This window comes from Gopherus flavomarginatus, chromosome 8, assembly GCF_025201925.1.
Source record: "Gopherus flavomarginatus isolate rGopFla2 chromosome 8, rGopFla2.mat.asm, whole genome shotgun sequence".
Taxonomy (NCBI): Eukaryota; Metazoa; Chordata; order Testudines; family Testudinidae; genus Gopherus; species Gopherus flavomarginatus.
In genome coordinates, this window is record NC_066624.1 from 108,107,394 (window position 1) to 108,120,112 (window position 12,719).

General features: G+C 40.6%; 1 protein-coding gene across 4 annotated transcripts in view; it reads right to left on the bottom strand.

Annotated features, from left to right (window-relative positions):
• Positions 1–12,719, bottom strand: part of DIS3L2 (DIS3 like 3'-5' exoribonuclease 2) — a 299,945-nt gene that overhangs the window by 152,453 nt on the left and 134,773 nt on the right. The window lies entirely within an intron of this gene.

A 12,719-nucleotide genomic window follows, 5' to 3' on the forward strand; every position in this document is an offset into this window, starting at 1 on the left:
ATAAGTACTAAGTGGACAAAGTCCTGGATCCAGGTAGCCAAAAGGCAAGCATATAATACTGGACCTAAATTCTGAAGCCAGCACCTCTGACTTTGTGGTGTGGGAGTGCTCACATTTTATCACAAAGTGATGCTTCTGTAGCAGGGTAGGATGCCTAGAAAGAGTCTTTACACTGAATTCTGCATAACAGTGACTGCATGATTCACGTAATAAATAAAACCTCTGGTTTTGATTTTTATCATTACTACAGGCAGCTGCAGGAGCCAGTACTGCAAAAAGCAGAGTCCCAATTGCAGCATTTACAGTCATTCTATTGTCCATTGACCTATATACTGATTGAAGCCCCATCCCTCCAATCAAAGGACAGATACAGTCTCTAGTATCTACTCTGATTCCTTCAACCAGCTAACACCACCTCTAATCTCTACTGTGCTTCAGCTAGCTCTCTCTCACCCAGAAGTCTCAGTCACTTCAAGACACCATCTGTGTCTGTTGAAACTGACCAGATACAGTGTCACCAGCCTACCAATAGTCCTGCAAACCAAGTCATTTTACTCCTTGGCACGTGTTCCTATGGCCCTACAAACACTGAAAATGAAGGGTGACAGACCTGACATAAACCACTGCCAAGTGGAGATAAGAAATTGCTCATTGCTCCTCTCAGACTGATGAGAAAAGCCACTCAGACTCCTCCATGTGTCCCTGCCAGAGTCTGCACCTGTAATGATACCTCCCCATAGGCCACGGTACAATAGCTCCCAAAAGGGTCAGCCCATGAGCTCCCTGTAGCCAGTGGGTGATGGCAAAACCAAACCATGGTAGGTTTTTATTAACAAAACTCAGAGCAGCTGCAATTTCCATGCACCTGTCAAGGAAGAGACTGTTTCAGTGCAGGCAAATATTATGGCTACATGCACATGCAATAACATTTATCACTAACTAATACTAATTGGGTGCTGCCCTCCAGCTCCTGGCAGGCTGCCAAAGCGGTCCTGTGGGCTGCAAAATTTGGCCATTCCTCCTTAAAAAATCCCAAAGGAACAATCTCTTCTTGTCATTACACCTAATAAAAATCTGTTTTATTCATTTTAAAACGTCAAAACATACTTTATAAAAGTAACAAGATGTTCCAGAAGTGTTCGTTCCAACATACACACCACTTGGTTAGCTAAAGGAAACTGGTTTAGGAGATATAGACATGCATGGAGTTGAGAGCTTTTCTGGTCTTCACGCTGAAAAGGACTAGAGATAAATGTCTTTAAAGAACCCCCAATTTTGCTGCACTGGCTGAAGACAAACATCTCAGTGTGGAAAGTTACTCTGTAAAGGAGCTCCTTCATCCAAAACATATGTTCAACACAGTCTTGCAGAAGCGTACTCACTCTGGCATCTCGCTTTTGTTAATGGAAGAATAAAATCTCTTTCTTCCACCTTCCTCATGGAGAGATGGGGTGAGTATATTATGCGTCTGGACTAGAAACAATGTGCGTGTGACAATCTGGTATGCCACAGATCCCACTGAGTCTATTCTAAAATTGTTAATGGAAGGTCAGAAGGTGAACATGCACTGGGCCTGTCATCACCACACAGCTCTTCTTGCATATGATGAGTGCCCATGCAAGTTCCTAAAGGACTAGAAAGAGGCTGACTAACCACCACTACCAGCCAAAGTGTAAGACAGCAATGCCACAGGAGAGGTTTGCAAACTAGTTCCTTCTACAATATTCAAAATCAAACCCCAGGAGAAAACCTACCAGAATACAGAGCTTAAGTTTATAAGATGGTAATGCAAATGTGCACACAGAGACTCTGGTATAATCAATCCCACTTTACAGAAAAGCTAATTAAGTGCAGTTTCAGACTGCACAGTTCAAACAGACTAATTAAAGCAGACTAATTAAAGCAGAGCAGTTAGTCTTTTTACTTTTAACATTTTTCTTTTAATAGGAGCTAGAAAAACAGGCTAATGAAGTACTGTGGGTAAGATTACCACATTATTGGTCAGTTGGTATTATCATGGTAATTAAAACATTCAAAGACCACAGAACAAAAACAGTTTTGGTTCTGGGTGGGTTTTTTTAACCAAACAAGTGTATCCATACAACACGGTCCTCAAGTTTCAAAGGAGAAATCATTCTTTTTATTGTATATTAGGGGCTGAAAGATCAGGTACAATACCTCATAATCAAATTAGCTTTTCACTCAGCTAAAACGTTCCGAGTTCAACAGATCTGTTAAAGTTATCAACCATTAAATAGAAACATCTGTGAACTGTGGCGATTACCAGTCCTCGGAGTCAATGCTCCATCTTCATTTCTAGTGGAAGAATGCTTAGACCGAAAGGAAGCATTGCATGTTATAACCTATGGCCTCCACATGTATTAAAGGTGTGGAACCTGACAAACTGCTAACGGGGACTATGGTTGGGCAAAGTTTGAGTGTTCCCAATGATATTCTCAGTACAAGTCACTTGATGATCCTGAAGGACAGAAGTGATAGTGTGTACATGCTGCATATTTCAGTTGAACTAAAGTGCTGCCATGCAAGCCCTTCTAAAAACAAAGGAACCGTTTCCTCTATCTATGGTGTGGTTGGATAAGCCAGCCAGGTGGAGGCAGTGAGTCTCTGTCACTTCTTTAATACATTAGGGCCTAGAAATGGCCATTGCTCGGTTACGATTCAGAGAACTGCATGTACTTGGGAGAGCATTAGAAAGCCCTACAGGAACCAAGAAGTTCTACTCCTAAGCAGATGAGCTAACAATTTACAGGAGTCTTAGAAACTTAAAGGAAACTGGGACTTTGTTATCCTAGTAACTACTGGAGACAGACAATGGAGAGAGTGGAGCTGCAAGTAAGCAAAACTGACAGAACAAATCAATATAGTCAACTTAGCAGCTTCCACACCATTATTACATATGGCCGATAGTAGTTGAAGGAAGCAATGGGGAAGCCCCTCCATAGGCTTTCAGCCCCTTCTAAACCATATGCTTGAATTCAGGTTCCTCCAGGCAAGTCATTTAAGTTACTTGATGATTCCCTGGGCTTTGCCCCAGAGCTAGTATTCTTGAAACAAAGTCTATTACACAGTCTTCAGCAATACTTGTTGCCTGTTTTAGGAAAAAATAATCCCCCTCAACCTGTTGTAAAATGAAACAAGGCATTTATTAGGGGCTTCAGTATGTGCCTATCCATCAGAAAGACGGATGGAATTCACAATCCCGGGTTTCAAAGACATATACCCTGTTCAAAGAGTAAAGATTCAGATGCAGTTATGTGGCTACATCCAGAGGCTAACAAATCTAGGCAGCACCTATGCTTTGGGTCTACAGGTCACATAACCATATTAATCTCCTTTCTTCAATAGGTCTTGAAGGACCTATGTGAAACTTCTGCAGAAGCACAATGGATTTCAGAAAAGACAAGACTTGTGGCACTGCAGTTGGCTGTTGGAGATGAGAGGGTAATGAGCATCATTTTGTTTATTAAAGTTCAGATTTTGTAGGCCTTGTTTAAACTTTTGACTATGTCAACACTGAGACGTACAAAAGAGTGACTGCATGTCTAGACTCTGGCATCACATTTACACTCTTCCTCTTTAGATTGTCTTGCTCTCTTCACTTTGTGAATACGTGCAATAGATTGGTGCTGGTGGAATTCACTTCAGCATCCTGGTTTATCCCTCTTAACTTGAACTCAAGGCTGACATTTTAAAATTAAGTGGTAAAGACATTTTTAGAATCTTGCAGATCTTCGGGGTCATCTGTAGGACCCTGCCAAACTGTGTCTTGGAAAAAGTTAAGCAGACATAATTTTTCAGGTCTGGAAACAGTCATTTTAATTTGGGAGGAGGTATCCCAGTGTTGTCAACTCACTCCAGTGAAAGCTACAAACATTTTTTCACACAATAGTCTGATTGTTATGGCAACCACCAAAATGAATCTCATTTTTCATTCACAAGTCAACCCAACTAGAATACAGTGCCTATGTAGGTTTCTTATAAAATACCGATAAGCACAGAACCCATTCCTATAGACATTTATTGCTCAAACGAGTATAGATAAAGTACTTTCTTTCAAAAGGGAATTTCAGACAATGGTCATTGTCTGAACCTCTTTAGTACGTCACCACCTCACTCCCAAAGATATCCGCTGTTTCAGTTGCAGTACGCTACTACATTTATCACTCTAAGTATGGGTAGATTTCAGTTAAAAATCTGGGACAACTGTTTACAGGACAGGCTCTTCAAAGGAATATTTTCACAGGAGAAGCATGCAACAGAAGCATCTCAAATGAGCCTCTGAAGGCACCTTAGGACACTTTGGAAAAGAGACACTTGCAAAAGTAACTCTAACTTTTTCTTTGTACAGTTAAGTGAACACTGTAAAATGCGCTAATTATAAACTAATTGGGAGCAAAAAGAAAGATTGCATTACCTCAGTCCACCCGTGGCAGAAGCTCCCAAGAATCCACTCCCACAGGTACACAAACATCAGAAGTCTCATCTTAATATGTCAACCCAGTTCAAGTCTTTATAATTTTTCATGTTTATTTTTTAGCTAAAGCCTTGCCTCAGCTGATTCAAGTCAAAAAGGAAGGTTTAGAGTCAGGGCTTTGGAGCAGAGCCCGGAGCTGGAGCTGCAGGTTTTTGCCTGGAGCTGGAGCAGAGCCGGAGCACAGCTCCAAAGCCCTGCTTACAGTTACCCTGATGAATTACACAACAGCAGTAATACACATTTTAATTTTCATAGAACAATGCTCCTTGGTTTGCTGAACCAGAACCGATTTCAGCTATTTACTTATGTCTTCAGTGTAAGATGAGCAAAGTTCTCTGGTTTGATGACAAAAAGTCACCCATTTAAAAAGCCAATGCATATAGAAGAGATCATTATTTAAATTTCTACAAGTCATGCTAACATTGTGTCTCAAGCCCATGGAGCTTTCTGCCCCACCTTTATCCCATGCAAGAACGAGAGCAGGAGCGTAACTGAAAACACGCTTCCGTCATGTAATCTTCTTCAATCACAGACGCTCAGAAGCTAAAAACGGAAAAGACATTAGGTCATCCATCTTCCATGGGCCAGTGTTGGATTGTTCTTTGCAGTATGTATGCAAGTACTTTGTCCAGTCTAGAGTTTAAAACTTCTTAAGTAATGGGGTTTCCAGCATGCCCGTGGGAGTCTGTGATGCAGTCCAATTTAGGATGAACAACAGAAAAGATTTCCTCTCTTCGGTTTAGCCCAGTTCTCCTAGTAATATCTGCTTCTACCAACCTAAATAATTCCTATCCCACCATAGTGATTCATATATTTGTTAGCCATTAAGCGTCATTCAAGCCACTAGCCTCTTTGTTAATACACATTTAACAGTTAAGTTTTCCCTGTAAGTCAATTCCTACAGCCCCCTGGTTATTTTTATTACTCACATGTTTGAACTACATCTCACTTTTCTGTCTCATTGTGGTATGGAGGTGTGGTGGAATTTTCAGGGTAGTCCTTAAACTCCCAAACCAGATGTGGGGATCTGCATAGGCCCTTGCTCATTGCTCCAAAAGTTCAGCATTTGTGCGCATCCTCCAAGGGAGGCTCCATACCCAGGGTACCAGAATGAGACCTCATAATGAAAAAATGGCTCCGTGCAACAAACAGTTTGTCATGCCTTTGGTTAACCTGTCATCATGAAAAGGGAAATGCATCATCTGATCAGGAATTGTGAAGAAATTGTTTTCTCTATGGTGGTGACAGATCCCAGTTTCAGCCAACACTTTCAAGGCTGGATGCCTGAACTCTTCAACCCATATTTAGATATTTCACCAAAAGTGGTCTGGTTTTCAGAGGGACAAAACACAAACTCATGCCTCTGAAGTCAATGAGAGATGCAAGTACTCAGCTCCGTTGAACATCAGGTCACTTTAATTACGTATCTAAATACAGAATTAGCAGCATAACCTTAGACACCCAGGTTTGAGAACCGTGGCCTTAGAGTGCTGGTTTTTCTCCCTCTGAAACTCCCACTGAAACCTCAGGATCTATCACTGAAAGTCTGACAGGAACGGATCTGTTCCCAAATAGACGCGAACTGACTGGATTCCATGACTCCTGCATTACTCTTTACAGAAAATACTCAGCTGTACAGAAACAATGCAATATGCATAACGTCAAAGCTCAGGTGATGACAAGCCTCTTGGGCAAAACATTCCCCATTCAATGAGCTTTGATTTGTTCTTTACGCTACCAGAGCCCACTGATGGGAAATAACCCTACGATCCACCAATTCCCATGCAATAGTGTGCTTGTACAGCTGTTCTTCCAATGGCTCATGTTGCCTCCGTTAAACACCCCCCCCAGCCCCCGCATTTCTAGCACAATATGCCAACCCCAGGTCGCAACACGTGATAGCAACAACTGCATGTCATTTAGTAAGAAATTAAGCTACCATCCTACTGGTTTTTTTCAGTGAAAGCGCAGGTTAGAAAAAAAACAACATATACAGGGAACAAGGTCTGACGAAGTCAGCTAATTAACTTAACCACATCACTGCGACAAGAACACACATCTGGGCATCACTAAAAGTGTTTTTATTAAGCTCCATCAGGTGTATCTTCTAATACTGGTTTATTCACATTGGTTCAGGAAGGGACTAGTTCCCTAGCCCAACACAGCAGGAGAGAGCGCATGGTAACAGGCACTGTAAAGAACAACCTAGAGTAGATACAGTGTCTTTTGCAACTGGCTGTGCCCGCTATGCGTTAGACTGTCATCACCACTGTAATACTTTGTGCTCCTCAAATCATCCTACTGATTTCAGTGGGGATACATGCAGAACAAAGCTGCTGCTCAGCACGAGTAAGGAAACATAATCTAGTCATATGCGTCTTTCCAGTATCTCAGGATGACAGACTCAGATCTGCAGCAATGTTGACACATTTATTAAAAAAGCCATTTGTCAGGTTCCTTAAGAAACCCGGCCATTTTTACACATTCTAGTACAGTGGGATAAGTCTTGCTCTAATTATACTTAACGCAAGCTTTCTGCAGTGGAAAATCTCCAGGGAAAATTGTTTAATGATATTTTATCTGATTTATATCCTTTCAAGTCTTTCACCTGCCCAGAAGAGCCAACTGTCTCACAGTCTCCTCTCCTTCCTACTCACCAGACACTTTGCTGGGAGCAGAATGCTGCCATTTTTACCATCAGCTCTAATTTTATCAGCCAACAATCTACTTGGGCATGCACAGTTAAGAGTCTGATATTAAGTCTTTAATATAAACACTGCTAATCCTTATTACTATCTGCACCATTCCTCAAACACGAAACAAAGAGTGGGCAGAACTGCAATGTAGGAACTGTTCTGTTGCCGGTGGTTTCCAATTACAAACAGTGCTAAGAACAGAGCCTCCCTGTTCAGAATAGAACATGCAGGCAAGGGAGAGCACCTCCTCTTTTTCTACTTCTCTTATCAAAGAAAAGACAGATGCAATAGTTGTTAAGATTTACTCTGCAAAACCTTAGTAACTGTAGGTAGCTATGCAGTACCTCTGAGGACATCACAACTTATGGTCAACAGATATCATGCCTTGAAATATCTCAAAATATTAACTCTATGTGCTAGGAATTATTCTGGGGAAGTTCTATGGCCTGTGTTCAGAATCTATGTGAAGCTACAGCTCTGTCATACTGTTGGGGCTTTTCATTTGTAAGAACAACACTTCATTAACTCTGCTCATGGGGAAACAGAATGATCATTAATTGTTCAACGACAACTTGAAAGGCCTCTCACTTCTGTGCACTGGCTCCTCAGATTGTTTCTTTGCAGGGCCCTCAATATTCAGTATTAGCATCGGTGCTGCAATTTTGCTTACAAGACAACATTAGAGAGTTAGTTGGGGTGGGAAATGAAAATTTCTGCTCTTCAGACAATTCATCCTGCAGATATTTCAGTGTTTCTTTCTCTGCTCTGTATTTTTAGCTCATTGTTTTCTATTTTGGCAGCTGAGAAACTGCAGTTTGTAATTTTACCTCCAGCTTCATATTTCTTCTTAAAAGTGAATACAATGTCCTGTTTATAATAATAAAATCACTAGCTGGCAGGATGACATCAAATGGAAAAAAGAGAAAGCAACTGGAAAATTTAGAGCAAGCACTTTTGAGAGCCAAGTTTTGCATTTGTAATGGTCCAGCGGAGGTCACTGGACTCACTTGTTATTAGGCGAATGGTAAAGAAATAGATATCCTCAAGTTCTTCCATGTTAGACTATATAAACCATCTCCAGTTCAGCGAGGGTTAGAGCTTTCCAAACGAGTGACGTGATACATTTTCCACAGTAACACTAACAATGGGAGACATGCAAAAGGCAGAATTGCTCTGCAAAGAACGGCCTTTTTTCTCTCTCCAATATTTAGGTTTTTGTTTCCCACTATGATCGGACTTTCCTGGCTTTGGTTTCTTGTCCCAGTTTAGCAGTAAAAGAAAGAAAAAGATATGAATGAAATTAGAAACATTTGGAACAAGCCTTAGAAATAGCTTTTAGGTTTCTTAGATTTTTGGCTGAACTTCTTCAAATGGTTTCCTCCTCTGCTCCCCTCACTGCTACACCCACCTCTGAAATTTGAATTTCCTTGTTTGCTCTGACCCTCTTCTTTTCACTAGTGATGTTTTGTACTACACAGGTGAAACACTCAGCATAAAGCAAACAAGGAAATGAAATTTACAGGCTGAAGCAATGGACAAGACCAGAAAATGGCTAGAAGTATGTAATTTCAGAATTTGCCTCTACCACTCGACTCTCCCAATCTGAATGTTTCTTTTAAATACCAAACCAAGCTTTCCTCTTTTCGAATTTAGTTCCAGTCAATCAGAGAGAGAGAGAGAACGAGAAAAAGAAAAGAGGAAAAAAAGGAATTCTGGTCCTAATTGTGTTTACAGATTCTGGAACACATGTTTCATAAACTATACTGCTCAAATACCATAAAATCCAAGCTCTCTGTTGAACATGGCAGTTGTCAGTACACAAAGATAACACTTCATCATCATCTAGCACTTTTTATTATAGGACCTCAAAGTCCTTTGAAAACCATTAGTTACAGCACCTATGAAATATTTGTCTCATTTTACAAATGAATAAAATGAAATAGAGAGAGATCAAGAGGTTGCCCAGAATACTACAGTGACTTAGTAGCAGAGATGGGAATTTAACCTATAAAAGCAAGAAATTCTATAACTGTCTAAGGATTTTGTGTATTATGTACTATTAAAATACTTTCTAAACTTTTTAAATAAATATTTGAATGGAGGAAAAAAACTGATCTCCTTGAAGGGATTACATGACAGTCTGACCTCCTGCACAATGCAGGCCACAGAATCTCACCCATCCACTTTAATTACAAACCCCTAACCTATGTCTGAGTTACTGAAGTCCTCAAATTGTGGTTTGAAGACCTCAAGCTGCACAGAATCCACCAGCAAGTAACCCCTGCCCCATGCTGCAGAGGAAGATGAAAAAGCTCCAGGGCCTCTGTCAATCTGCCCTGGAGGAAAATTCCTTCCTGACCCCAAATATGGCGATCAGCTAAACCCTGAGCATGTGGGCAAGACTCACCAGCCAGCACCCAGGAAACAATTCTCTGTAGTAACTCAGATCCCACCCAATCTAACATCCCATCACAGACCACTGGGCATACTGACCTTAAAGTCTATGAGTCTATATAGGATAGTTCAGTAAAGCAAGTCCCTAAACATGGTAACAGTACACCTTTTGTAAAGATGAAACTTTCAGGAAGCTGGGGAAATATATTTACAAGATAGCATAGACTAGTAAAATCATTGCTTTACACTGATCTGTGTTAACATCTTCTATGGATTAGTATGACCCATTGCTTTCTTTTGACCTAAAGCCATGTTCACAATCTTTCCTTTGCGTGAGATTCCTTTTAGCTAAGCAATCATTCCTCCAGCTAAGTACTCCAAAGACCTATTAAAAAACGTAACTCATGGTTTTGAAGAGACTGTTTTTCTACATTAGTATAGACTAAAAAGACATGTTTCAAGCAGGAGAGAGTCTTATTTATCCCAGTTTCACCTTGTCAGAAAGTTACCTTTAGAACTAGGGGAAATATTGTAATGCATAATACTCCACAAGAGTCTCAGTCATGGAAACCCAAAGAGAAGTGCCCTGTCAACCACTCGGCCATCAGACAATAGAGGAATCCAAGCAATAGTCAAGTAACTGAGACCATCTTCTACACTAATGGAATGAGTGGCAATGGCAAGCCCTATTAGAGGCTAAAACTAGTACGGCTAACGCAGCTTTTTATCTGATTCATGCTAACAAGGACGACCTAGAGCCCACACAACTGGTTTACAGATAGCATTGACAAAAAAGTATTATAGAACAGACAGGGATTTAGAACAAGCTCTAAAATATAAAGTGTAGGATTATACCATGTTTACACTGGTTATGTGTTAGCATGAATCTTATTTAAAAGCATTTCAGTTAAGATGGCTCTTTCTGTAGCATAGATGAAGACTTACAGTACAGTACAGTCATATGATATTATAAATAATACCATAACTTCAGTGAAAATCACTCTCTATGTAGCAAAGAAACGAGACCAAGGAAATACTAACATACATAGTCACAATATGTGCATACAGATGCTCAAGTTCAAATGTATGCAATTCTGCATATATGTTTGTCGGTGCCTAATTTGCACACGTGCAGGTCAAGCATTGTACTGTGCTGACAATATACAGCATACTGGCTGCCAAGAGAGTACCAAAAGCTAGTCAGTACCACCAAGATGGAAGGTTAAAAGTCTTATGACTACCCCCTTTGCCAGCACCTGTCTCAAGGGGCAATGGGTCATGCCACCAGAGGAGAAGACACCCAGACCTATCACTTAATGGTGTGAGTGTTTTTTGATGGCAGGGAAGTGGAATGCAGGGGAAAGAGGAGTGGATTCCAATTAGGTAGGTCCCACATTACTTTTGTTAACAAAAAATCATTTTCTTTTGGAGTTGTCAAACTCTCACTCTCAGGCTATCAAAAAGCAAGCTAATAGAAAGATTCCCATATAATTTACCTTTCATATCCAAGCACAGAAACTTCATACTAGATTCATATGTGTTTAGGAGACTAAGTAGCAGCAATATGGTAATTAATATTGAACATATTCATACGAGACTAACATAAGGAATTACTTTGGAAGCTCTGACAGCAAGGGTTTATATTTGAGCAAACAGAAGGAAAGTTACTTTGCAGTGTTCACCATCTCTATGAAGAGACAGCCAGTTTAATCAGAGAGAAGGATTTAAATGGCCAAGCTGCAAAGCTAGTATGGGGTGCCGACTGCCTTGAGAATTCTCACTGTAAAAATTCAGTAACAAAACCAAGAAATGCATTTGGAATTTGTTTCCAAGAATGACTGTGTAATCCGAGACAAGTCAAGTTCCTCATCTGCCTGCAACAGCATTACTGCTAGGGCAGAAAAAATTAGAAGAAGACTGCTCTCCCTTCGCTGATGTGTAGCCAAGAGCCCAAAAATAAGAACACTCGTGTGACATTCACCCTGTAGCCTAATGCCTGTGGGGGAGTGACATCTTGTACCATTGTGTTTTCAGTCATTCCAAATCTGAAATCCAGTATCTGAAGTCTGACACTAGCAAATAAGGAACCTGATTCTGCACTGAGTTACACCACTTTTATACCAATGTTGTTCCACTGATTTCAACAGACTATGCCAGCTTTTGCTCCACTGGAGTGGAGAATCAGGCTTAAGAGAAAACCATTTAATCTTATGCAAAGCCGGGAGAGAAATCTTTGGTAGCTCTGATCTTAACATAATACATAATTACCTACATCCAAGGATACAGAGAACTTCACAGACATAATTTGAGCCTCACAATGCTGCTGTGAGGTCAACAGTATCCCCATTTCACACAGGCTGTGACCCACAGTGACTTGCCAAAGGCCACACAGTAAATCAGTGACAGAATCAGGAAAAGGACCCAAACTTGGCCCTGGTCTCCTTTTCCAACTGCTAAATCATCTTTCTTTTTCCACCTCTATCCCAGCCCAAAGACTTGGATATGTGTTGTGTACTGGCCTTTCAACTCTGGACTCCAGATACAGATACTTAATGCTGGTGTCTATCCTCCCCCGGACACAATCTGTTACCCTTAATGGGAACTACGTAAGTATGCTAAGAGGGAATGGAACTTGCTGTGGGTACAAATGCCTTTACACCAACACAGACAATGGAAACCTCTGCCTTTAGGAATCAAAACCATGCCAACATTTTACCTTAGTAACAATCAGCAGGGAAGCACCATCAGACAGTACGCACCATGTCCCTAAAATGCAAACTGCCAATGCTTCGAAACATTGAAAAAAGCCACAACCAAACAACCCAGGCAGCACAGGGGATTGTCTCTGAGTGTGACTGAGCTTCAGTGTAACAAATCAGAAAACTCAAGACAGTTTTAGGTACGTTACCAGCAGTTCAGTGAGAATTCATATACTAGAAACATCTTTACATGGAACCTAGAATTATTGTCAGCACTGGGGAAAAAAAGAAGCACTGGGAACTTGTGTGAGTCCTAAAAAAATAAATAAATAAAAATCCCATGCATCAGAGAAACACTGTTACAAAAACTATCACTAAAGTATTTAAAGCACTCCAGACAAAAAAGAAAGCTCTCCAATTAGATGCCAGGGATTA